This window comes from Falco biarmicus, chromosome 10 (genome assembly GCF_023638135.1).
Source record: "Falco biarmicus isolate bFalBia1 chromosome 10, bFalBia1.pri, whole genome shotgun sequence".
Taxonomy (NCBI): domain Eukaryota; kingdom Metazoa; phylum Chordata; class Aves; order Falconiformes; family Falconidae; genus Falco; species Falco biarmicus.
The window spans coordinates 14,882,622-14,910,513 of NC_079297.1; the positions used below are offsets into that span (position 1 = coordinate 14,882,622).

At 50.3% G+C, this 27,892-nt stretch overlaps 1 protein-coding gene across 1 annotated transcript in view; it reads right to left on the minus strand.

The window, feature by feature from the left end:
* The window catches only part of OPRL1 (opioid related nociceptin receptor 1), a 95,564-nt gene that overhangs the window by 57,622 nt on the left and 10,050 nt on the right, over positions 1–27,892 (minus strand). The window contains exons 2-3 of the mRNA XM_056354336.1: positions 7,866–7,957; positions 6,775–6,861 (exon numbers count right to left, since the gene is read on the minus strand). The gene's annotated coding sequence lies outside the window, so the exon portion shown is untranslated. The remainder of the gene's footprint in view (positions 1–6,774; positions 6,862–7,865; positions 7,958–27,892) is intronic.

The window sequence follows — 27,892 nt, forward strand, 5'->3', positions numbered from 1 at the left end:
TGTTTTAATTATTTTGATTTGTTTTATTCTTCGTTTCCTCCAAGATCTTTCTTGCTATGAACTGGCAAAATACATACTTGCTACAAAGTACTCTAACACCAATTTTGCTTATAATTTGCATAATTCTCTCATTATAATAAACTGCCAATACTTTCATAAGCCTCTGGCTGGCTGAGCTGAAGAGCAGAGTCATCCCTGTGCCCTGGGCAGCACGGCATCGCCTCCTCCAGCTGGGCACTGGCCCCCAACCACCAGCCACCTCCTGAAAACCCTCTTCAGACTCTACAAACATGAGCTGGGTCTGAGATTTTCCTTTTATGCAGCTGCTGAGGCTTTCTGGGAGCAAAGCGCACTGTCCCCATGGGTTGAGGAACAAGAGTATCCCCATATCAGCCACACCAGGGGGAGGGCACATCTGCGACCCCCTGCTCCCCCTCCCAGGTATGCAAGCTGGACCAAACCAAGCCAGAGCTTAAACACTGATATTACTGGTTTGGCCAGGCTGGGTCATTGCTAACCCTTAGGAAAATGATTTTGAGCACATGGTTTGTTAGGAAAACGCAGGCTCCTTGTGCGCATGATACATCCCTGAACAGCTTTTGCTTTTCTCAGAGTCACAGCCACTAGCTCTCTCTTTTGCGTAACACAGAAGTGTTTCAGTCTATACACTGCAGGCGCTTTGCTTTGCCTGAGCTGGTGCTCAGCAGCTTTGCCGTGCATAATTCAGGACAGGGCTGCTGGTGCTGCTCCATGGCGAGTGTCTTCTAGCATTGCTCGCTGCTGGTGACAGTAGCAATGCCATCTTGCCCACCAGAGCTGCAACAGCAGCATCCTGTACCACGGATGCAGATTCTTGCCGAAACACTTGTATTGCATGGTCTGGTTGCCAGGAGGGATGGGGGATATTTCACAACCAAAGCCAAAAGCACAGCTCTGACAGCGCAGCACCGTTACCACAGCATCACTGGCTCAGCCCACCAGCAGCAACTTCTTAACGCAGCCATGGTCTCGGTGAGAAGGTATTTCCAGCATCCGGATGAGATGCTGTTCAAAGCCAGATGGCCACCGAAACTTTTCCAGCATAAGCAGGAGGCCCCAGCAGCTGCAGGCAGGGCACCCCAGCTGCACCCCAGCACACACGCAGACCCCAGGCACATCCACTGGTCTCCACCAGCCATCTGAGGAGTGCTTACAGTATGGACCCCCTTTTCAGCACACCCTTCACACCTTCAGCATCTCCCAAAGCTGGCAGCACCAGGACACCAATTCCCCCGCACAAGCACCAGCCCTGTCCCCTGTGGGCACAGGCCACATGTCACCACGTGAGCCTGCACAGCAGCACACAGAGGAGACAGCAGTCACATCCAAGGGGAAAAAACACTGTGTGCTTTCTCCTTCCATAAATGCTTCTTTTCTTCTTGTGGAAAGGGTAACACATACAGCAAGGTTTTCTTAACAACAGTACAAGCCAGCCACAATGCTGCTATAAATACTGCTTGAAACACCTGGTACAACATCCTGCAGTAAGAATTGCTGTAAATCCTCTTCTTCGGTATCTCTTATTTCTGACTCCAGGTGGACAGATTTATGGCTGGGATAGTCTAAGCAGCACCTTTTCCTACCTGCCAGGAAAAGCTATAAAGCCAGATCCCCTCTTTATTGCAAGAGATCCTCTTCAGAGCTAATAACTACTTTCCACCCTCAACCCCGCTGTGAATATTTTACTGCCACTTAAATTCATTCATAGCCCTGATTTTGCTGCTGGCATCGGGTTTAGCCTGCTCCGGATAATCACCAGGCAAGTGACATGTTCTGTTCTCATTTTTGTTTGTGAGGTTGACTACAGAAGTAAAATCATGTTGCTGTCATGCCTAATGCAGACAGGTTTTGTACAAGTGCTTCCCCACAAAGCCCTGCCAGTGGAGCTCATTTCTAGTCCTTCACATCCTCGCTCCTCCCTGGGGATGCAGGGCAGCTTTCAGAGCAGACACAGCCAGTGGGGCAGATTTACATCCCTGCCTCCAGGAGACCCTTCCCTGCTATGCCAGAACTGGGTGGAATAATATCTTTTGACTTTGATATCCTTGTCTTTGAAGATACCCATTACCGGAGCCATCTGCCTGCCGAAATCTCTGTGGCTGCACAGAACTGGGCACCTTGATCTCACCTCCAGTAGCCACTTCCCAGCCTCCAAGCGAACGCTCCGCTGCTAGAGCCACCGTTCTACCCAAATACACTGTTATAGACAATAGGAGGATCAGATGGCAAGGCGGAAAAAAATTCAATTCCCTTGAATATTTAATATTAATTGAGGAAGTGGATGGGAATGTCGGGTACACTCTGCACAAACACTTAATATGCCAGATGGGTTGGAGTAATTCTAAGCAGTGGTTTAGTAAATGTCTTAAGAAGAAAATGAACACAAGCACAGAGCTGCATAAGTGGCATCCAATAAATACTTCAATCAACATGCATTAAAGACCAGAATAAAGGCTATTTACAAAATTTCAGTAGGTAAAAAAAAAAATGAGACATGAAGGCTAATTAGTAACTGGTACTTAAGACAGCAATAGCTGATGGAAAAAAAGGAAAGCACCCATTTGAAAGCATCACTTCTGTGTAACTGCATTTTTCTTATAGCATCATTCTGGAACAGTTTCCACCAGAAAAAAATGGCAGGCAGATGGTTTTTTACTCGTTTAAGCAGTAAGCACCACTGCAATGGTGACAAGGAGGAAGGGTCAGATTCAGGCTGCACATCCATGCCCACCCTCGGTGGCACAGGCTGCCTGCCTGCCCCACGAGGACGATCAGAGACACGAAGGGATGTTCCCACAGCCCCATGGGCAAACTCATCCTTTCCACAGCAAAAAGCAAACATGGACTTTTCTCTCTGATCTAGAGACACATTTCTTCTTTCTGTGACAGACAACCTGCTTTTCACAGCCTTGCCTCCCTTTGAAATTCAGAGTAAGAAATGCCATGTGTCAGAGGACTTAAGTGGGTGCTATGAAAAGTGCATTTCCAGACAAATGGGTTTCTTGCCAGTTCACATCATTGTCTGCATTCATCTGTGCAAGCAACAATAAAAAGGTTGTATTCTTATTACTATTTTGAATCATGCTGTTGCCACACTAAACAGTACTCCATGGCAGTAGCAGTAGTCCTTGCTAAAGAGAAGCCAGCCATGGCACCGGGAGGCTGATGCTTATGCTGCTCTTGGGAGCATTCTCCACAAAGGGAATTCAGAAAGACTACAAGCCACAAGCATCTCTTGCCCAGATACTTCATCAAGCAAACCACTTGTGCATCTTCTCTTTAGGGGCTCCTGTCCTCACCATACCAAACACCAGGAAACCCTTGTGCTCTCCTTGTTGCCTTGGTGGGTCATCTGTGCCCTCACTGGGGGTCTCACCACACAGCTCCAGCGTTGTAGGACATCATGGCAGCATTAAAAAACCTCCCAGAGAAACAGCAGAGAGGCAGATTCCCCAAAAAAACCCTCTGGGAAACAAGCAGTCATCTAGATAAGAAGAACAAAACCTAAAAAAGCTGTCACTTAGGCAAGGCTGTGATCTAATCCCATGAGTCACAGCAGCAGCGCCTGGAAAGCAGTGCAGGCTCTGCCTTGCCAGTTAGAATACTTCAGGTTGGATGAGACCTTTAAGATCACCAAGTCCAACTGTTAACCCAGCACTGCCAAGCCCACCAGTAAACCATGTTGCTAAGCTCCCCATTTTTTAAACACCCCCAGGGATGGTGACTCCACCACGTCCCTGGACAGCCTGTTCCAGTGCTTGGCCATCCTTTTGGTGAAGAAATTTTTCCTAATACCCAACCTAAACCTCCTCTGGTACAACCTAAGGCCGCTTCTTGTCCTGTTGCTTGTAACTTGGGAGAAGAGACTGAGCCCCACCTCACTGCAACCTCCTGTCAGGTGGTTGTAGAGAGCAAGGAGGTCTCCCCTGAGCCTCCCTTTCTCCAGGCTAAACAGCCCCAGTTCCCTCAGCTGCTCCTCACAAGACTTGCGCTGCAGCCCCTTTCCCAGCTTCATTGCCCTTCTTTAGGCACACCCAGTTCTTCCCTTCTGCCACTTGTCCCATGGACTTGCCAATATCCTAGCAGAGCCCTGGAGATTCCGCCCCATCCCACCCACCCTCCTCCCCAGCAATGAGTACTGGCAGCGAGCAAGTTAGGTTTTACAGGGGTGATTCGCTACCTGCATCCCTCCCACACACCCACTGACACCCAGCAAATCACCCATCCTTCCCCCAGTGCTGTGACGTGAGGCTACAGGAGAGATGCTCCACCAGCAGCTGCCCACGTGCACTGTCCCTCTTTGGGTAACGCACACCTTCCAGCTGATAGATGCCTATTATTAATAATTAATTCCAGCATGTAGAAGAGTTATTCAATGAGCACCAGGATTTGAGTTGGCACCATTAGAAAGAAGTAACACTGCAGAACTGTGAAGGCACAGGAAAGTTTGAAGGGAGAAAAACATGAGGTCACAGGAGATGCCCATGGGGTGTCAGCATTTCTGGGAGTTAAGCGAGGTGGAACATAATCCTACAAGAAAAGGTTAAAATTAACATCCTGATTAAGTTACAGCTCACAGAAATCAGTTCATAAAAACAAGGCAAAAAGGAGGATTTGAGTATGAATGGAGCCCCGGGGGAAGGCTTGGGTGTAAAGGTTACAAGTGTCTAATCTTCAGCCTCTTCCATGAAGGAAACTATAACAACATCCAGCTGACGTCAGTACTAGATCCCCAGCCAGTTGGCTGGGTGAGCATCCTCCGAGCTGGGAAATACAGAGAGGGAAAAATGCTCTTGAGCATATGGAAGCAGAGGAACATGCAAGCATGACATTACTCCACTTCTGAAAAGCAAAGCCTACAGAAGCCTTTTACATTTACTTACAAGTGACAATTTTTGAGTCCAGTTATACAGCAAATCTGTCCTGAATTGTGCCAGAGACACTTCAGGATCTCAGATTCCCCTCAAACAGGGACTGTCCTGGCTTTGCTCTGTGTCCATATGGAGCAAAGCATCTCACCTTGCACTGAGATGACGGCTGAGAACGGGGCTCCGAGGGGCTGCTCCAAGCCATCACCATCCCATGCATTACCCTGCCTCATACGTGGGGATGAGCTCAACACGGGATGATACATCAGCACTATTAAAGTCTCAGCTCTTTGGAATAATTGGTCTCATTAACTTTGGGATACTTGTAGAAAACAAATATGACTTCAGCAAAATTAAATCACCTCCTTCTGTGGGACGTCAATTATGGAAAAGTGTCATCTCAGTCTGCAGCAGACCACCCAGCACAAGTCTCGATGAGGGATAGCTACAAGTTTTAATCAGGGATCGTTACAGGATGTGTAAAATGCAGGATTGCTTTCCAAACAATTTACTCAGGCTATTCTAGCAAGGAGTAACTCTTCAGTGGCATTCATGATCAGAACACAAAATAGGGATGCTGCACAGGAGGGAGGGGAACTGGAGGAAAGAAAGGAATAAAGAGAAGTGCTTTAGAACTGAGCACAGTTATCTGTAATGGAAGTAATTAGCACATGGTTATGATTATCACAGGGATCAGATCATACAGTGGGATCCTTCCAAAAAAGCACTCGAGGACTCACAGTGAAATTTAATAGCAAATTGCAGTGTGGAAAAAAACCACACAGGCCAAGGAAGAACTACCAGAGGTTCTAGATATTAAATAAGCCCTGTAGAAACAGTCTAAAGAGCTCTGCATAGTAAATCCTGGAGCAAACACATGCACTAAGAATGCAAAATAAGATTAAGGAAGAAAAAACCTGCTTTAGCCTACTTTCCATGGAGCACAACGGCAGACACTTGCACTTGACTTTTTTTTTTTTTTTTTTTGCATCGTCTCAAAGCTTCTGCCGAGTTTCCCCTTGTCTAGACATCTGTACTCTGCATGCAAAATGCGAGCACTGCTTATGGCAGAGGGGAGATCTGACTTGCATTTCCCATCCCAGTTTGCAGGCAGTTTGCAGAGACATAAGTGATGACGCACTCTGCAAGCCAGGGAGGAGACTCGGGGTTGCTTCACTTTCTGCTGCATAGACACACTCTGAAATCGCTCCAGTGGTTGTAAAAACATTTGCGAGCCACCAGGCAAAGCACTGCTTTGCAGTAAGAGGTCCTGAGCCCCACAGTCCCACGTCCTCAGCTCCGCTGTGACACACAGGGAAAGCGAGCCAGCACCATACCTGGATAACCATGCAAAACATCCCCAGGGATACACCTTCCCCTTGCAAGTTGAGCTACAAAAGCGGATGGTGCTAACAAATCTGGGAGATTAACGGGTCTCCAGTGACCCCCAACATTGGCTTGCCCCAAACTGCACATCCTTTGAGCTCCAAGTTTCCCTCGCCAGGACTAACAGAAGTTGGACAGAGAACAGATCATCTCCTCCTCTCGGGATGGTGCGAGTGCACGTTCAACTCCCTTTTCCCCATCTATCCTGCTCTTGGCAGTCAGTATTAATTGACTCCATCCAGCAGCCTCCGTGAAGGCTGTTCCCTCTTCTGCTCACTGTTTTTTAAGAGCAATGTGAGCTGCCATTTAGTCGATGGGAAAATAACTTAGTTTAGCTTCTTCCCCTGTCATTAGTGGGCATCACATTAAGAACATGGCAAATCACTGAGAGGAAGAAACACTTGTGCTAATCAGATTTAAACAGCTGACAGCACAGTGCATCAAATCGAGTTACAGGCAACAGATAACGGATGACACTCACTGCCTGATGGAAAACCCCAGCATCCCTCTGGATACACCATTTCCTCAGCATCCAAATGCAAAGTCCTCTCCACAGCACCACAGATTCCTGCACACATCCATGAGAGTTTGGGTTAAATAAAATTTAATATCAAATTATCAGTACATGCAGAACGTGTATATCGTAGGCAATCACAGGTCAGCCTCGAGCGACAGGACGGGTCCGTAATGCACGATGCTGCTGAGGCAAGCGCTTGTGCCCTGAAAGCACAGCAAAGGCAAAGGAGGGAGCAAGAGAGCAGGGAGTGAAAACATTTAACAGGGGCCAGAGGTGACACCCAGGCTCCCCTGGGCAAAGGGAAGCTGCTCCGGCACGTGGGTGACTGAAGGAGAGAACAGAGAAGGGACCTGTCTGCAGCATGACGTCCAGCCCTCGACCTCCAGCCCATCCTGCACCACTGGCTCTGCGGACAGCACACACCAGCTCAGCACGGTGCCGTCAAGACTGGCAGCACGGCTCCAGTCCCACATGGATTCAGATTTCCCCATAATTTCAGCACTTCAGCTTAATCTCTGCTCCTCATGGCTACCACTGTCCTTGTAACTAGCTGGTGGGAGAAAGCAGAGCATCACCTCTGATCTTAGCATCCCCCATCCCTGAGGCTCCCCAGCATCCTAGGAGTGCTCACCTGCCCCTGGAAAGCAAACAGGGTGGTTGCAAAGGGCCACGTCGGGCTAAGACAGACATCAGTGGCCTCAGTATCTTGTAGTAACGCTGCAGGTGTTATTGATTGCCAGAGAGCAGAGATAAAACAAGGCACTAGTTATCCAGCCATGTAACAACACTAACAAGGTAGGAAAAAGGCAGATGGAAAAGCAAAGCAGCCTTAAGCAAGCAAGAGATGGCTGAGCCTTCATGCAAATTCAGGACGTCTGCAATGTCCAGCATCATCAACCGGATGAACTGAGATCCATGAAAGAAGAAAAAGGCTCCTACATCAGGCCCCCATTACTTCATACGCTCCCTTAGCATCCACCCCTATCTGCTCCCTTCCCAAAGCAGCCTGTGAATCCCATTTACTAGCCCAAACCATTCAGTCACCTCCCTCTTACCTCTCTGGCTCCCTGGGACAGTCCTGTCTGGTGCTCTCCTGATAACTGGTATCTCTTCACGCAGCAGGGAAAGCCATAATGAGCTCCCGGCCCTGGGAAGCAAAACAAAGTAAAATTGGAGCTAGAAACACACAGGCTTTAATTGCAAGGGTAATTTCCAAACTTAAGGACTTTCAGGGGTTTGCTATCATGCATCACTCAGCCTTGAAATTAAGATGCAACACATGCAAGGGCTCAGACAGAAATGTGGGCTTGGGGCAATGATGGGGTAAAGCCTTACGCCTCATGGGATGTCAGACTAAATAATCAGTGATCCTTTCTAGTTTCAAAGGCAGTGAACTCCCCTAGCCATCATAGCAACCAAGTTTAACAGAGCACAGAACCTAATGGAATTAAACCAGAGCCAGGGTTTCCAAACAGAAAGGTTTTAATCTGGTACAATTTAACACGAACAGTCCTTCCATGCATATCTGCAGACTGCACATGTAACCCCCCAGTGTTGATGTTTTGCCAGTCTCGGAAGACTGGAGCACAGCAGAGGAAGCATGAAGCCCCAAGTATCCCACCTCAGCTCACAGACTGCATGTAGCAAAAGCTGGAAGGTGTGGCCAGATGCATCAAGCATCCTGAATAATGGGATACATGAAATATGTGACTTGCTTTCCAATAGAAAGGTTAGCAGGAATAAAAAAAGGCATGAAAGTACCAGCAGTCCAGCTGCCTGGGAGGACAGCATACCTGTATTTTGGCTGATGAAGCCCTAACCCAGCATTATTCAGAACAGCCACCAGCTAGATTTGAATTTGCAGTAGGAAATCCAGTTGGGCTTTTGCTCCTTGTCCCCCAAGCAAAGAAATGTTGACATTTCAAACACCACTACATCACAACCTCCTCAGCCCCATCCTTGGGGTGGCACAGACCCACCGCGAGGCTGCATCAGCTCACGGGGCTCAGCATCACCTTATCCTCTGGTTCCCCATGCGCTTTCCAGACTCAGGGCAACCTCCTGAGGTGTGACAGACTTTGCATCGCTCCTGTAACACAGGGCTGTAACTGCACAAGAGTTCCTGATTTATAAGACTAACAGGAAATTAAAGCAATATATCATCTGCCATCTAACGGTATTAGGTATCGTTAATCCCATGAGCACAAAGCAAGGAGACGCAGCTGCAGCTGTGTGTACCCAGCCCACAATCCACCGGTTCCTCACAACCCGTCACTGCATTTACTATGGGCATTAAATGGATTGGGAAAGAGAGTGAAAATCCACATTCTGCGAAAGTCTCACCCAGCCTGCTTTTTCCATCTTTCAGCCAGCCAGGAGGAGCTATTCACTGCCATTGCAATTATCTGCATTAAGTTATCTCCTTAAGAAAACCCACCTGCACCAGGGCTGTGGTACCCCAGGTGCTGTACAGAGATGCACCAATGTTTCCCTGGGGGATTATCCTCACCCACATGCCAGATGGAAAGGAGCACAAGGTTCAACAATAAGGCCCAGCTAGACCCTTGACACATGATATGGATCAAAAAAAAAAGGAGTACTTCAGACACCTGATGTCCACCGAAGTCCCAAAGTCCTTTTGATGGCAAAACCTCAAACCGGTGACTTCAGCCCCCACTGCCTTGCTCCTGCTCTCCCCACCAAAGGGGATTAAGCAACAGGGCTGTCTACTGTGACCCTTCACGGGGCTGAACTCAACCACATTTTTCGAACAGGAGGGCTCAGGCTGGTCTGCTCTGGGACTCAGCTTGCTCAGAGGCATGTTGTGCTGTGCAAACAGCCTGCAATGCCGTGCAGGGATGTGACCCAGGGCTCAGCACCCAGAGCTGCTGGCCACGGTGGCCGTGCTCCAGCCCAGTCCCACCCAGATCCCCAGCACATGCTCACCAGCCACCCCACACACATCTCCACGCAGCAAACATCAGGTTTTTGTGCCAAGCGCTCAGTCTAGGTGTTTTCCTGCAGCTTTTTAAACAATTTGTCCAGTCAATTCTTTACATATCTTCTCGGCCACCTGGGGACACAAAATTTGCCAGTTCAGCTCAGAAACATAATTTCCTTTGTTTCCTTTACTCAGGGGATGCAAGTACATTTTATACATTAACCTGAGCCTTTCACCAGCACAATTAATTCAGCAGGCTAGGCTATTCATAGGGCCATTGTTACTGAAAGATATGCAATATGAACTAATAAAATAAACAACAACATATGGGATTGCAGGATGGATTGGCAGAATGTAATTAAGTGAACTGGAAACCGGCCAGGATAGTAAAAGGAATTATTTGGATATTTCATTTTATTTTTTTTTATGGCCAGAAGTGGTCTGGGCTTTGCATTCCCTAGCCCTGGGTACGAGCTGGGGGACAGGCCCTGCTGCAGGAGAGCAGCAAGCCCAGCTGACTCAGCCAGCCTTTTTGCAGAAGCAAAGGGACCCACTGACCATGACTCCATGGGCTCAGTTCTGCTTGGTTAACTGTCCACATGAAGAAACTTCCCAAAGGAAGAAGTCCATGGATTAAAACCCCAAGAATCTCACCTGGATTCCCATCCTGGCCCTGTTTATCACCTCTGACACCCTCCTTCACAGGGCAGAGCATGACCTTTAAACCTCCTTCCCCTTGGAAGAACACAGGCAAAGGACTCAAACATTTTGTATGCGCAGCAGCCAGCACAGCTGGATGTAGATGTCATCTGGGGTCTCTAGGAGAGCAGAGGATGGGATCTGTAACTGCTGAGCCACATGGCTGGCACTCCCATTTTTGTCAATTCTTGCAAAATCAGGCTCCGAGCCCCATAAGACATCTCCACAGCTTCAGCACATCCCCACCACCAGCCCCTACCTCAGGAGCTACACCTGGACCAGCTCCTCCTGAGCTGCCCCTCAAAAGCCTCCTTGAGCCTTGGCTAAAGCATCCCAGGAGCTCCTCCAGCACCTCCCCAGGCTCAGCCCCAGACCCACTTGAAAGCCCCTCTGGTGATCAGAACTCCAGTCCCTTCTTCACGCCCCAAAACATCTATGAGCCAGTGTCAAAGCTGCTGCCTGCTCTGCCCAGGAGGAGAGACCAACACCCTCCCAAACCAGCTCCTGTGACCCATCCAGCTTTTATTAAGGGGCAATTGGTGCCCAGTTGGGTTCCTGCAGCTCTACCTTCCCAGTGCAGCCCCACAGCTGCATCTGCTCCCACCTGGAGTTAATTAGCCTTTAGAAGCCCTTCTCCTCCCAAAATCCCACCCAAAGATTTTCCCTGCCCCAGAGCAAGGCTGGACCATGCTGCAGCCCATCTCCCCCAGCCCTTTCCCCTTCCTCCATCACCCTGCGCAGCCATCGCATCCCAGAGCTCCATCCTGACCCAAAATGCCCCCCGCTACTCCCAGCCCTCCTCCAAGCATCCGCAATAGTTATATCAAGTTGTCTTGAGTGGAGGGAGGGGGAAGCAAAGCACCCAATCTGCAACTCAAGAGGCTAAAATACTCAGAAATTGCTGTTTCTATGGGAAATAAACAGCCGCGAAGAGCAGTGAGGTCACCGTGAAAGGCAGAGCCGGGGAAAGCGAAGCTCTTCTTGACTTCTTCTGCCTCTAGAGAGCATTGTTGCATTTTCTTCCCAGCAAGAGCCAAGAACAGAGGCATCTCCCCACGCTGGGAGCAGAGGCACTTGAAATGCTGCAGTGGCACATGGCAATCTCACGTTGAACGTCTCATCCATGTCTCCTGCAAGCTCTGAGGACTAACAAATCCTCGCAGAGGAGGTCATTGGAGTTTCAGATCCAGCTCGCTTTCCATCAAATGTTCTCCGCTGGCTCACAGCAGAACACTTCTGGGGAAAGGGCAATTGCTCCTTCTTGAGGACAGCAAAACAGCTCCGCACCATGCCAGGGTGTGAGCAGGGAACCAAGAGGAAGCTGCTGAAACAGCTGGCAAAGGGACGAGGAAGAGGAAGAAGGAAAGCCCTCTGTGCGCATCCGATGCTCACCAAGGCCCTGTCCAGATACAGCCCTTGCTCAGGCTCCAAGAAAAAGAAACAGCCCCTGGTGAAACCCACAGTGAGCCCAGCCTGCTAGCGGTGCTGCTCTGCCTCTGCTTGTGTCCCAGGACCAGCTGCCCGTGCCCTGCCCATACCTGCCCATGCCCTGCCTGTGCCCTGTCCGTGCCTGCACGTGCCCTGCCCGTGCCTGCCTGCAGGATCAGGCCCACTGCACCCCTCCCCACGGGACACAACAGCCACCTCTCCTTTCCACTCCACTACTCCCCAGCCACCCATTCCTCATCCCTCCGCTGCCCACTCCTTGATAAGCCCAACTCATTATCCAAAATCAATTTAAAATATATTTTTAAAGGAGCATCATTGCTGTTACAGAGGCAAAGGTTATTACTAGTCCAATTTGCTGTGGCTGAAATAATTACTTTCTCCCACACAGTGTGAGTCAGGCTGCAGCTACCCAAAGCCTGGACTGCGGAGGTGCGAGGCAGCTCTGATGGCAGCTGAAAGGGTGACCTGTTTCGGCTGATGGTCTGATAAGAGGGCAGCAGAAATTTGTGAGAACGCACTGTAATAAGCTGAATTCAGTGAACCACTCACCACTCCGGCAGAGCTGTTCAAAGCAAGAATTTCTTCCATCATTTTCTTCTTCAAACCACGACCAGATCTGCAGCCTCCCCTGCCTGCAGGGCAGGAGAAGGTGAGTGATGGAGCCAGACCAGTGCTGCGGGTAGGATGGAACTGCAGTGACAAGGGCAACGGGTGGCATGTGAGAGGCAAAGGAAAAAACACCATTTTGCATTAGCTCAGCTACTGCAAAAGCATTTAGAAAACTCCCACCTGCTCATCCAGCAGGTCTCAGGGGAGGACAAGAGCAGGACTTCAGCTTCTCCAGGTCACGGCCACCTGGCCAGATTAGAGGGAAGTTGGGCTGAGCAGTTGTTTGCATTCAGCAGCTGGCTATCTGTGCAGCCAAGAGCTGAATGCAAAGTGTTTGATTCTGCACTTATTTGCCGAGAAAAGAAAAACCATAGCAGCTCTGCAGAACAGTAAATGCCTGTGCTAAGCTTCCAAGCTGCTCCTCCAACTGCCCCCCTGCACGCTGTTTTCCCACTGTCTCACACCGAGCAAGCCAGGCTCTAGCTCAGCCCTTGCACACTTTGGTGCTGAGGTGTGGGGCTGGCTCTCACCCACTCCCTCCACCTGCCAGCCTGCAGGAGAAGGGAGCTGGGATCCTTTGGGGACAGCGAGCTGGCCCAACCAGCAGCTCCCATAGACTTCACTGCTCCAGGCGAGTAGCTGAGCCCAACCTCTCACTGTTTCTATAGCATTGGGAATGACTTCTTCCCCTGAAAAGGTTAAACATCCTCCAAAGCCCCCATGGAGCTCCAGGAGTGGAAATTACTTGGGGCACGCCTGAGCGACGCCTCCGCTGCAGTTAAATTTCAGAGAGCATCTTCCCAGCCCCTGGGGAGGAGGCACCTGCGGTGAGCAGGCTGGCGCTGCAGGACTGCCCAGGCAACCGGAGCCTTGCCGGTAATGAAAATCAACTCTCCAAAACCTTTGGATACTTGGAAAATATCCAGCTCAAATTGAGAGCTGCTGTCTCTCATGCACGGCCATCCAGCATGAGGCAGAGCTCACAGGTTTCACGCAGCAGCTCTTAAGTGTCTCCGATCTTTTCCCCTGCAATCTGCTGAGCCGATTTCTTCCCCAGCTGAGATCTTAATCGCTGTGTAAACCCTGGCCTCGAGCAGGGAAGCCCAGGCCACGGTCCTCCTGCCACCATGCAAGTGCTTCCCATCTGGGATGATTAAAGGTTTGCTTTAGGGGCTCTGGGCACTGAAGAAAGGGGTGGCTCTGGGTTTTGGCTACCAGCTTTCCTTTCTTCTGAGGTTTTATTTGGTTTCACTCCTCCCCAGAGGCCTGCTGCCTTCCTTCACCCTGCTGTTGAAGCAGATGATCTGTTACCCTGGTCCCAAAGATGACAGTCCTGCCAGCACTCCTGTCAACAGCCTCCCCCTCCACGGATGCAGCACTCATTTACAAGCACTCTGCTCATTGCACCACTTCCCCATCACACTCCAATTATAATGTGGCAAAGGAGCAAACACCTTTTTTCTTCCTTTTTCTAGATGCACTGGGTTTTTTTTTCTCTAAGAACACCACATTTTTGGCTCGATACTGTAAACTGACAGCAACTTCAAAGGCACAGTGCTGAGTGCTGGGGCTGCAGAGGTTTGGGGCACAGTTTCTCAAATTCCAAATGTTTTGTCTTTTAATCCATAAAGTGGATTAATGACCTCAGCATCCTCCCAAAAAGCGAGGATGTGTGTCCCCGAGGTGTGCTGCCATGAGATGGTTGGGGTGCCAGGGCCGGGGAGAGCGCATCCACTCTGTCCAGCAGCCAGCCAGACCTGCAGGGGGAAAACAAGCTCGCGGCTGGGCAGGAGATAGGATGCGAAGTACCTCTTAGAGACAGCAGGATGAATCTCAAGGTCCAGTGTGTGCTTTTTCCAGGCAAGCAGCTGCCACTGAGCACAGAAGAGGTGGCAGGGTGCCCAGGGTGCTCACCTTTCCTTCTCCTGGGGGCTCTGGAGCCAAGAGCTGTCAATCCATCCAGAAAATGAGCATCTGGGAGCCTGCATGTCCCTCTGATGGGCTGACAGCACCCTGTGCCCAGGACACCAATAGGAATTGCCATAGAAGTGACAAAACCCTCTCGAGCTTTCCTATCCCCCTCGCCCCGGGCACTGCACGCACTCCTGCTGCCCCAGCTCCCGGCAGACCCCAGTAGGTACTGTGGAGCTCGTGCCAGCTCCACCATGAACAAAACCACCACTGAAGCACCAAACTCATTCCCCAGTTCTGCAGCCTCTCCCCAGCAGAGCTGGAAACACAAGCAAGCCCCTCGCAGAACGGCAGCAGGGCATTCCTGTGCTTCTCCATACTGGAGCAGGAGCAGGGAGGCGGGATGCAGCAGTGGTCCTGCACAAGCCCTGCCCTGCAGCTGTCCCAGCTGATGGCTCACTCACTCCCATGGGCATTAAGTATTCCTTGCTTCTCCCTCAAAATGAAAGCCATTCCCTTGGTAGCTGGAAAGGCTCTGGAAAAAGCAATGAACTTGTCAGAAGGAGATGGGCTCTGAGTCAGAAGACTTTGCAGGAGGCAGGCGGAGGGGGTGGGAGATGCCAGCAGTAGCAGCGATCCCGCAAGCCAAGGTCAAATCTCCTCTGCGATGGCAGAGGGCTGACAATAGCAGAGCAAACCCCAGACCCACATCCAGGGGGTTTCTCCCTGCAGGAAAGTCACCATTTCCCAAAATCCATGCTTGCAGTGGACAACCATGCAAAGACATTTCACCCTACAAAAAACGCTTCAAAAAATCATTTGTCTGGGGAAAGACCATCACCACACCCTTGTGGCCGCAGGCAGCCCCCAGGGCCAGTGGTTATTGCTTCCAGTGAGTCCGCCTGGGCAGTGCTGGAAATCACCACCACATGTCAAAACACGAGCAAGGAAGAGGGTAATTCAGAGGTTGTTTTTGTGACTTTTGTTCTGTTATTTTTTACGGTGGCTGTTCTCCAAGTATTAAACAATTGGCTGACTGAGGGATACTGCTGCGAGGTCAGGAGTTATATTGATGTTTCGGCTTTCCCAGCAAGGCTGGGACTCACCAAGGAAGTAGAAAGGATTAGACACCTCTTTCAGAGGAGTCCGCAAAGGCGCAGAGATGGTCCCGTTGCACAGCCAGGCCAAATACACCCCAACAAAGCCATGTCATCCACGCAGAAATTAATGTGCTGCCCAGATGCTGCAGCAGGGCTTTTCTGATGCTTTATGAATGATCGCAATGGCTAGAGAAAGCCAGAAAATCAGCTTGGACTGCAAATTCAGGTGGGCAGGCACTAGAAAAAGGTTATTTTTAGGCAGAGAATAGAAAACACTTTCCTCTGTTAAACTGCCCTCTGGTCAGTATTCAAAGCCCTGTGGCCCCTGCAAGCAGAAAAGAAGTCAAAGAGCAAAGTCTTTGTCCTGTGACTCCTTTTGATGCTGGACTCAGCAGGAGAGCCTTTCCTCAGCACTGCACGGGTTTTGGCGAGCTCTCAGTTTTCACACTCGCTCAAGCAAAAGTGTATTTTCTAGCAAAGGAAAGTATGTCAGGCCATTGATTTCTTGGGCAACTGCACTGCAGAATAGAGCGAGCTAAACTCAGGGAGGCATTAGGTTGTTGGCTGCAAACCAAACACCTAGTAAAAAACGCTGTAAAAACAATTTTTGGTTGTTTTCCTGGTACATTTGGAGAATAACCTGCCAGCTCTCAGGCCTCCCCTTCTGTCCTTGGCTACCCCATGACAAATAGGAGAGGGATGTGTCACTCGGGCTCCCTCGGCATCACTTCATGGGGGGTTGTTTCCATTCAAAATTAGGCAAATTGGTGAGAAAAGGCAAAACTATATGACCCGTTAGGAAGTGGCATTTGCAGCCAGTGGGAAGTGAGAAATCATCCCCAGAGGTATGTCCCAGGGAGCCCAGCCTGTCCAATATCCAGTGCCACTGCCGGGAAGATGTCAGCATCCCATCTGCATGGAGCCAGAGGGAGCCTGAGCCACATGCAGAGTGGGCTGATGCACCGGGACATGTCCTCCTCACCACGTACTGTCACCACTGGCCTGGGGTCAAACCGTGATCATTCACGCGCTGACAAGCGAAAGCCCATGGCTCCCGATGCCGAGGAGCTCAGCACAGGAGCCTGGCAGCTGAAAGGGCTGCAGAAGGCAGCAGACGGCTGCTGATACCTTTGTCCGGAAGGATTTCCAAGCCGGCTCTCAGCAGCAGCGCTATGAATATCCAAAGAGGATAACGTCAGCTCTGGCTCTGGGAAGCAGCAGAGGATCAATAGAGAGGCATCACATTTAATCACCTGCCTTAATAGCTTTGCATCTGACAGAGGCATGCAATGAAAAGAGCAGCCCCAAACACCAGTAGCTGCTACGAGCCACCAAGCAAAGAGCCAGCTCCCCTGCTTAGGGAAGAGCAGAGTCCTGCTAACATGCTAATGACAAGAGCCCACCCTTCTGGAGGGACTGAGGAGGGCTGAACACCTCGTCTTTCATTTTATGCAGCATTTAATTGGTAAGTGTTTACTGTGTAGCTTTGTAGGGCTTTGCCGTGCCTCTGATGGAGGATGAAGCTTGGCTGAGTTCCTAGCAGAAGCACCAGGCACTGCAAACATCTGAAGCCCCCCGCCAGATCTTCCCCCCATTGTGTTCCTCGCACCTCACAATGTCCTGGGATTTCAGATGCTTTGATTATGAGCTTGGGGAGTTTTTCCTTCTGGCCTCAAATCCCTCTCGGCAGGTTTGGCCAGATGGAGACACATGATCACAAGAGCAATGGCTGGCACCGCTTCTCCATCCCTTCCACTTGAGTTTGCAAATGCTGAATAACAGGAAGCAATTGCCTGGCGAGATTTGGCCACCATGGGCTCCGTCTGCAAACAGTCGCACTTAAAATACACCCATCCATGGAAAGAAGGCAGCAGCAGGCCCACCTGCAACCCCACACACTCGGCTCTGATGCTCTGTGTACTCAACAAAACTGCAGCAAGCAGTTTAGTTCAGTCAAGAGATGCCGAGGCTGAAGTTACACTGGTTTTCCAGGGCGAATAGAACTGAATTACCCTGGAAATGTTTGGTTACAGGAAAGGTTGTCCTTGGAAATCTCTAGAAAGTGGCCTAGATAGAGAAGGCAACCCAGACACACATGCACCATTGCATCTAGCAGGCACTGGAGGCACCACAAAACTCAGCCACCCTCCCAAATTTCAGTGAGATGATGACTGGATGGACCACGCGCCTTTCCCCTGGCACCACTGCCCACCTCGAGTTCCCGACCCTCCCAGGCTCCTCTCCCGAAATCCCAGTGCATCCCAGCACCATGGGCTTGCTCGCACGCAAAGTGAAAACCACTCTGGCTGGAAGGGCAAAAGGAATGTTCTCCAGCACCAACAGGCAGCACTGGCATAGATGTTTTAAGACAGTCGTAATTTCTTTAGAGAACATTTCCAGGCATGCTTGGATAAATTATTCACAAAGAATAAGAGATGAACCCATCTGAAAAAAAAAGGAGAAAAGGCCATTGGGATCAGGCCAGCAGCTTTTTCCTGTAATGCTATTGCCAGCTTGCAACATTCGTGTTTACTCTGTGAAAGAATATAGCAATTATTTATATTGGTTTAATGGAAATGGTCTTCATAACATGAAATAAAACACGAGCAGATTGTGAAGCAGAGAATAATGCCGTACTCCTGGGTAGGGAGGGTCGTAGGGAGTGGGGAATCCACCTCACCACTGCAATAATACAGAAAAACCATGTCAGAACAAACGCAGCTAATTTTTACTCCATTTCCATGATAGCACTAAGAACATTAAAATCTTGTTGCCGTTTTTAGAGAAGAAAACATATTTCAGTAATGTTTGTTGGAAATATCATTAGGATAACAGTCACCCCCGCAATGTTTTATTGCAGGCATTTACTTCCACACTGCCATTCACAGTGATTACTCCCCAAATTACTTCTAAACATCCAAACTACAAAGGGAAGGAGTTAGCCTAGAGCTGGGATTGATTGCTGTGGCTTCTCTTGCAAGACTAATAAGAATATATCTATCTCTTTTGCAGCATTTTGCTTAAAGAGGTTCTGGAGCACTTGGTGAAGCGGGGTAAATGTTTCTCCAAGACAGCGGAGCTAACTGCAAAGACACTACCAGTCACCCCTCTGGTGCAGCCGAGCAAATCAGAAAGCAAATCAGAAGGACAACCCACTAATCCCCTGTTAACAAGCCATTTATCTGGCACGACTGTACTCAGAAGGGGAGGAAAACCCCTGAAAATTAAAATGAACACAAGGCAGTTGAAGAGTGCATCTCACAGCAGTGTTAGCTAACAAACACCTGGGATTTCTGCTTCTTTAATCAACATTTAGTGCAGGTTTAATAACGTGTATTAAGAGCAGGCAGGCAAAAGGAGTTTGGGAAACGACAGGAAAATAAAGTAGATAAATGCGCTAATTGCAGCTTATCTGACAGCTCCGCGTTCTCCTCTACAGCTGAGACTCCAGATCTAATATTTATACATTAGGCAGGATTGATTCCCTGGGATAAAGCAAGACTCTGTGTAGGGCGACAGCAGCTGATGGATGGGCATCGTATCTCACCACAGCCCGGCAGACTGCTTTGTCCAGGTACTGCAAATTGAAAAAGAAAGTGTCTTGCAGCAGACATCGGCTGTTTACAGCAGGGAGGACTTGAGCTACTTGATTTCACAACACAGCTGAGCAGGATGGCTCTACACTCTGAAGTAGCAACAGTTTTTTCATATATTTGTGTTTAGGAGAGGGGAGGTGGGCTCCACCCTTCTGGGAAGCTGCTGCCCAAACAATCTGTATGTAAGTAAGAGGCCCCAGACTGGAAATCTGTATCTCAACCACATCTCATGATGAAAAAAAAGAGCTAAAAATGGAGTAGGCAGATGCTGATGGAAACAGCCCCGCAGAGGTCAGGAGGCAGCAGCTCTGCCTTGCCTAGAGTGGCAAAGCCCACCCAGCTCAGCCCAGCAAACGACCATTGCCCCAGGGTCTGGCAGGGGACACCCCGAGGCTTTAACGATGCAGTTCCACATCTCCATTCATCTGGAGCTCCCCTTGTCAAGGGTCCAGAGATTACCATCTCTGCAGCTCATTTTTCATAAACAGCTCTATCACCTCTGACACTGTAAGCCAGGAGAGGTCTGACCAAAGCCCATCTCCCTGCATTTAAGCAGCCAACGTGCATTTTGGCTCTCCTGCCCAGTTTCTCGCCGAGCAGCGTGTCCAAAGGGGCTTGCTAAAATGTTTGCTTCCATTCAGTGCTTCTGCGAAGAAACAGGCAAATCTGGGGTGGCCTCAACGGGTTGTGCAACTTGAAGGGAAGGCCTTGGGGGAGCTTTATCCAAGGCAAATCCCAGGAAGACAGCATCTTCCTCGACCACAGAAACCAGCTCCCTGTTGTTATATGTAACCACAGCATCTGTAGACTCTTTCACAGAGTAATCCATCACAAGGAGACTTGGTGGCAGAGCCCTGGCAAGGACTGAGCAAGTCAAAGTTCCCGAGCTCACACATTTCCACAGAGGGCAGGATTTATTAAGGAGAAAAGCATAAATTGAAATAACCAACAGCAGCCAAAGCCCTGACCCAGAAAATTCAAAGAGAAGCTTTCTTTTCCTTTTTGTCCTTTTTTTCTTTTTTTTTTTTTTTTTTGGCAAGAAACATGTGCAGAAATAATTGTTCCCAAAGCTCATCACTGACAAGTTCATCATGGGTGCTTCCAGTCCATCACTGATAGAAAGGAGATGAAAATGCAGGAGTGAAATCATTCTGCTCCTTTGGGCTTTGGGCTGTGCTTGACAGTGGATTTCTTCCCCTTGAGAGCCACTACAGAGGATACATGCTGGTTAATTCTCCACGCTCCACTCCTGGCAGAGTGCAGTTGTTACAAACACACTCTCCTGACTGGCCGCCAATAAACGTGAGCTACCTAAACTCAGGAGAAATCTAGAAATAAGCCAGCCTCTCCTCTCTGAGTGATTTCCCCTGCAACTTGTGCCAGTATTTCAGAAAGAAATTCTCTTGGCCAGCTCCTGAGCCAGCCTTGGAGAGAGCAGCACCCTTTCTACCTTCCTGGTTTCCTTCCTCAGCTTGAAGCGCAGTGGCACCCACTCCCCTGGGAAAGGTAGCCAGATGCCCAGAGGAAGTGGAGTACAGCGGATACACCAGGCACTGCCAAAGCACTTAGCAGATCAGCTCTTAGCTTTTTGATATCTCCACTCTCTGCGTTAGCCAAGAGAACTGCTGTGCTCCCAACCGATGCTATGCTCTTCTCCTTCTAAAGCCGCAGGGAGACCATGCCAGGAGGCTGCAGAGCCCGGTGGGGCAGTGGGGTCTGTCCCCTGGTAGAGCTGGCTGAGGCCACACACGAGCCTGTGCAGCGATGGGGCTGACTGGGGGCCAGGCACACAGCTGGGAGCCAGCACAGCCCGCTCGGTCAGTCCTTGCTAAACTGCAGCACAGAACATTCCAGCTCTGCTAACCCCACCTTGCTGCTTCCACCAACCAAGCAAAGGAGGCCAGGCTCTGCCGGGCTGAGATTCAGCTCTTCTCCAGCGAAACCAGCCCTCATTTTCAGGAGCATTAATTTCACAGTGTGTGCAAAACAATGTGAAATGTAATTACAGTGCTGTGTGGACCCGTGCCTGCAGTGCCACAGAGGCAGGGATGCTCCTGACTGACAGAGCTGCCCAAATGGACCACTGGAGCCCCCTCTGCCCTCCCGAGGGTCAATCACACCCCTGCAGACTGAGGATTTTTGCTGGTTTTCCAGCCAATAAATCCCCTCCTTAGTGAACCTGTTCTCACAGTCACATTGGTGCAAGCTAGGGATGGGATGTGGGGATGCGGGGGCTGGTGATTAGCAGGCTGTTACACATGTGTTGCTGGACTGATGGGAAGCCTGTATGGCACTCATTGATCAAGGCTTTCCAAGAATGTCCCAGCTCTCCTTAAAACCCCTGCAGGTACCTGAGATGTGTTGGGACCCCCCAGGCTGTGCCCTGTGCCATGGTTTGTCCTAGGCATAGAGTTTGCTAGGTAACTTCTGAAGGTGGCTGCAGCCTGCTCTGGTGCAAAGTTGCACCCTGGCCTCTCTGCCATATCTAGCCCAAGCTCGTGGTTTGCAGAAAAGAAAAACTCAGGCCTTGCTCAGCTTTGCAGGGGATCTCCCTTTCCCAGCCACAACACTTCCCAAAGCCCTGCACCCAGCCCTACTCCCCATCCCTGCCTGGTCCCCAAAAACCAGTTTCCTCCGCTCAGTTGCCTGGGCTCTCCAGCCACATTCCTGGTGAGAAGAGGAGAAGCCCAGTCTCCCAGGCCATGATTTTCAACCCAGAATGATTTTCATTATAGCTGTCCCAAAGGCGCAGAGGGGGACAGGCCACACAGGCGCTGAGCAGCCTGGAGGTTGTTGGAGTCAGAAGAAAATGAGACAGAGCATTGCTTGCAAAGTTAATTTGAACCAACCGGCGCCTGACAGAGCAGGCAGGAGAGCCTGTCCCACAGCGACAGCCAGCATTTTCCAGGGATACCACAGAGCTGGGATGCTAGCAGGGAAGGGAGAGCAAAGAGCTTAGACAAAATGTTTGGGCACAATTATTTCAAGAGTGCTCCAGGCATGTGAAGATGGGCTCTGGCACACGCGCCAGGGACATGGCCTCGTCCGCGTGTGCAGCTCAAGGCCAGGCAGAGGCACGGGGAGGGCTGGAGGACACCAGGAGAGCCCCACGGGGGGGCTGCAGAAAGCTGAGCCTTGACCCCTCCTGTGGGCAGTGCTAGTGCCAGCGAAACATGACATCCTACAGGGGACATTGCAGTTGTTCAATGTGCATCCTCTTTCCAGCCTCCACTGCTCTCATTTTGTGCCTAATCAATGGAGTTTTATTACTTTGCACAATACAATAGCTGCCATGAAGGCAGAGTTACTCAGGATGGAACTTGTACTTAGGAAAAAAAATGTATTTCAGGACTAGTGAGACACGTCTCACCGTAAGTCGCTGGACAGGGAGCATCGCAAGCTGCAAAGAAACCAGGTTAAGTACCAGGTGGCTGGATCCACAGCCAGGCAGGGCTGGGGCAGGTTGGGCTCCCACAGCCAGGGCAGATGTGCGACCAGTGCCCAAAGTATCCTTCCAGCTGGGTTAAACAGCCAGAAAAGGAGCCCCAAAGCCACTGGGGCTGGGAAATAGCAGCAGATCCCCAGGCCAGGATATCAAAGTGAGTTTCCTCAGGGCAAGGGAGAGAGATCGAGAGTTTGGATCTGCTGGGGCAGGGAAACAGCAGAGCCAAAGATTCTGGGCACCCAGGCAAGGTGAGTAATGCTTGGGGTTATATCTGGCTGCTAGCAGGATCCACATGGTAAAATGCATCTTTCCAGCATCTCTCCTGCCTTTTTCAGCTCTGCTCCCCTGGCTCCCCTGTTTGGGTAAGGACCCATTCTCATCCCAAGCAGGTAAAACACCTAGCATGATGCTCTGTGCACATGGCAGAGGGCTTCACTGCAGGGCAAGGGAAAGCAGAGCCTCCCACCAGCCGCTGCAGCTTGCAACACCACCAGGACATAGCCCAAATTACCTGGTTCATCCCAGCCTCTCACCCCAGGCAAACACAGCATGCAAGGGAAATCCCAGGGGCTGCTGCAATTGGCTCTAAACCACTGGCTCTGCCAGCTGGTTTGAATTTTCCTTGTGTTTGGAAAAAAAAAATATTAAATAGCCTTGTAATACTTATTCAGCATCACTCTGAAGGCTTTTTTAGCTAAACTAAAACGTATCACCGATGCCTCGCCGGTTTGCATTAATAGCCCAAAGGGGAGTTAAAGCTGGCTCCACTCGTGTGTCAAATGCCCCAGAGAGCTCAGCAAAGGCAGCCAGGCACTCTGCATGGGCCAGCAGCTCTGACAGCCCTTTCCCAGTTTATTCCCAGCTTGCTGACATAGCAGCCAACTGCTGAGCCTGTGCCGCCTGCCCGGCACCACTCCTGGCCTGGTTTAGCTGCCCACACTGACGGTGGAGCTGGCCTCTGAGCTCCAGCTTGTAATGGTCTGCATGTCCCCAGCAGGCTTGGTGCAAAGGCAGCAGCTCTTCTTGTTTTAAGGCCAATCTTACCGAAGCTCTGTGCAGTGATGAGGCTCTGGGTGCCAGAGCTGCTCCCAGGTCCTGTGTGGCCCTGCCTTCCCTCAGGAGCTTGAGCTGGGTACACAGCAAAGGGAAGAGGATCCCAAAATGAGCCTGGAAGCACAGCATCAAGGGGGGCTGCAGCGGGTGGATCAACCCCATCTGCACCACGAGGAAGGGGCAAAAATCCTGCAGCAGCATGGTCCGTCCTCCCACCAGCGTTTCCCTTCACACCCCATCCTCCTGGTGCTGCCAGAAACTGGGCAGAGCTTCCCGGTGCTAATTTACTTCCAAAGAAGGTGTAAGGAATTTGTACAAAGCACAGTATGGTTACAGCTCACTTTGGCATCTCTCTTGACCCAGCATGGTGGAAGGACCCGTAGCCCTGGCCCATGCACCCAGAGACATGCAAGTCCTCCTAAACTGCAGCAGGTCAACAGTATTCACCAAACTCAGCCTGTTCAGCATCTTTATGCCAGCTGGCCTCAGTCTCTCCCCTTTTCCTCTCAGGCTTTGTCAGGTTTAATTAAAATTCCTATACATGGCTAGTTCTTTCACTCAGGCTATTATGTCCAGCATGCTCTACTGCCTGCCTCGTCGAGCTCATTTCATTATGGAATTCACTCACCAAGGAATCCATCTCTTGGTGAATGGAGCCATATTTAGGAGGCAATACCTGGCCTATGTTTGTATCTGAATCCGTCTATTCATACGTCCCCAAGACAAGACAGATGTCCCAATGACCCGTTCTCAGAGCTTCCAAGGATAAATCAGGTTTCAGATTAGAAATGCACCTGCTATGCATTTACTTCCATCAAAGCAATGGATTGCTTCGCCACAGGAAACTACAGTCAGGAAAGAGAGGAGATGGAGGTGAACCTGCCCTGCCTCTGAATTTATTGCCATTGGAGTTGCAGGTCACGCTGCCCAGCACACCGCTGGGACCCAGCTGTGCCCACTCTGAGTACACCAACTGCGTGGATCTGTTTTAACCACCCCGAAGCCAACAAGCACCTGCAGAGCTTCTCTCTTCCTCCCTCCCTGGGAGATCAGTTCTCACACAGAGGTAACATTGACACTGCCTTCTCTGGCCTCACACATCAAACCTCTGGGGAGTTCCCCCTGGTGCCTCTCTGATCTGGAATGTTCAAAAGGGTGTTCTGCTGGGCGTGAAGGAAAAACCCTCCAGAAGAGAGGAAGAGCATAGATTCATAGAACCACAGAATCATTTAGGTTGGAAAAGACCTTTAAGATCATCAAGTCCAACTGTTAATCTAGGACTGTCAAGATCACCACAAAACCACATCCTAAGCACTGTATCTACACATTTTTGGAACATGATGATTCTGCCACCTCCCTGGGCAGCCTTCTCCGGGATGGAGAAGAGCCACAAACAGCTTTCAGAGGAAACAACGCCTGGAAGAAAAAGCAACACAGAGGCTGAGCCAGCTCCCATGGCCATGGGCAGCTACTCCTCCTGGGCCTGCAAGGCAGAGCAGCACTCCCACACCAGTCAGCCATGGGGTGACAGGCAGGAGGTCCCCCAGCCTTGCAGGCCAACAGCCACCAGCTCTTGGAGATGTTCAGCTGGCTCATGTAGCTTTCTTGGCACACCCAAAGGATGCTTTTCCCATTTCATGCTTCTCTTGTTTCCATTCTTCCAAAGAGCCACAGCTGAGCCACAGCAGTTGAGTCCAGGTTTATGCAACAGGAGCGTGTTGCCTCCTGCAGACTCCCAGAAGCAACACGGAGAAGCTGGGCTGACATCCCCAGCCAGCACGGGTGCTTCCAGAGCCTCCAGCTTCCCTTCAAAAATGGCAAAATTCCCTCGTCATCCAAGAGGCCATCCAGGTAGAAACATGCAAGGAGGCACTGGAAACCTGGCTCAGCACCAGCCATCTCAGTGTCATCCAGCCCAATGCCACTGATTTCCAGAGGCTGGGACTTTCCCAAGCACCCGGCGCTTCCCAAAGGGTGGCCCCAGCACAGCATGCAGAAGCTGGTGAGCAGGAGCCATCAGCGGCATGCAACAATGCTGTCCTGTGAATGCTGACTGAGCCACGCATCTTTATCCAGCTCTCCAAGCAAAAGATGTCTCTTTTCTAGAGCCTTACAGCAAAACATTAAAGTCTCTAGCCCTACAGAAATGGTAAAATGATGAGCAAGATGAGAAAAAAAGCAGATTGGACAGGTGAAAAGAGCACGGGGAAAGCAACTGAGAAAGTGGCACCATTTTTGTTCAGTCCCCAAGCATCAGTCCTTTCATCAGACACCTCCAGCTCGCCCTAGCTGAGACAGGAGCCATTCTGCAGCCAGGGCAAAATGGAGCTGTCTCAAACAGCACAGATGTGTTGCTGAAGCAATAGGGACAAAAAAAGGTGACATTTCTAGCACTTCATCCCTTGCACTCAGTCATTTGGGATGGGCTGTCTTGCAGGACCACACAGGCAGCACTGTCTAAGAGCAGGGGTGACCCTCTCCCAGCCCACGAGCCCCAGTAGTATTAAAATTAACCTCCTACTTTGGAAATAGTTAAACATGGCATTGAAACATGTTTATACTGAAATTACTTTTCTCAGTTTAAAAAGATGTGTCCATTTAAGAGAAAGAGGGAGAAAAAAGGACAACAACACCCTCCAAGTGGAACCAGACACTTCTTCTGGGGAGCTGGGAGCTGCTGTGTATTACAGTGAAATGAACTGTTCTCCATTTTGCCTGAAAATCCCCAAACACAGCAAATATTTTAGATTTCAACTCAACCCAAAATGAATTTTCCCCCGAATATTTTTAGTTCAGTTACGGCTCAAGGAAACTTGCTCTTCGCTCCTCTCTGCTGTTCCCAACTCAAAGAGTTCAAAAAAATCTCTCAAATGCAGATTTTTATCACCAAAGGGGTCTGTGTTGGGTTGGCAAAAGTAGGGGAGAAATGGACCCAGCACTGAAGCAGCAAAGGTACAGTGGTAAGAAAAGCAACACCGAAGCAAAGCAGCCCAGGGCTAATCCTGGAGCCACAGTGCAAACCCAGGAGCCTGTCCCAGCCATGGGCTTCGCAAGGGCTTGGCCGAAGTCCCCAAGACACCAGCCCTCTCCTGCTGCAGGCAGCGGAGCAGCACCAGCAGGAGCCTCAGGCCAAGCACCTTGGACACAAAGCGCTTTTTGGGCTCTTGTTCAGGCTTGAGCCCAGACTTCAGACGTGTTCCAGATACAGAGCAGTGAAGTAACACAACAGTCCTCCTCCTCTTCCTCCTTCAGCTTGCAATGCCCATTGTCCCTAAAGGACAGATATTCCAGCAGGCTCCTTTGGTCCTTTGTCCCCATCCCATAAGCTGAAACACCCCCAGGCCCCAGCAGCCCCTTCCCCTGCCCCCTCCAGCTGTGCTGCCCCTCCACACACCCTCCGCTTGCAGTAGGAGCTGCATACTCCTTTTGGCCATTCACTGCCGGTTCCCATCCCATACATTCCCTCCCATTTAGAGATACTGTCAGTTGAAAGTCAGAGCTCAGATGTTTGTTATTTCTAATGTAATTCCAAGCCAAAATACAAGGCAGCACTATTTAGTCTTTCCCTCCGCTCTCATCGCTGAAGTATGGCAGCTGAGTCAGCACTCTGCATTACCCATGGCGCGTTCCCCACAGACGGCAAACTCTTAACTCTTCCAGCAGCTCCTAGATATTTTTACTGTCTATTGCTTTTTTGCCTCTGTTTATTTTTTGAGCTGAAATAAGCAGAGTGATGGGAAAAAGAAATCTCCTGCAGAGCATTGCATCAGAGACCAGATTCCCATAAGGATTAATTTCAGTGGAAAAAGCAAGACCTTCATTTTTCAGCAGGGTGAACTCAGCAAGGGCTGAGCCATAGATCCCCAGCACAGCAGAGCTGGTTTTCCATGTTGAGCACCTGTTGGACCATCCTTTGTTCTGGCCTCCCTGCCAGCACCTTCCTGATGACACTGACACCCTCCTAGGTCCAGTTTCTTCTCCTGGCGGTGTGAGCCTGTACTGTCCATGGCGTTGGCTGGAAGATGAGTGGGGATGGATGGACACCACTCAGCTCCCCATTGCTGGGCAGCATCTGCCATCCTTCCTGCAGACATCACCCCTGCCTGAGCTGTATCCCAGCCCTCGTTCATGCCTGGTGTGGCTCCTGGCTTTGGAAGGCAAGGGGAAGCTCTCCGCATCCAGCCCTGTCCTTCCATATGAACAGGCTCTGGCCACCACAAATTGCCCTACAAGCAGCAGAGCAAGGGACCAGAGGGAGCCATCCTGGAGCAAGCTGTGT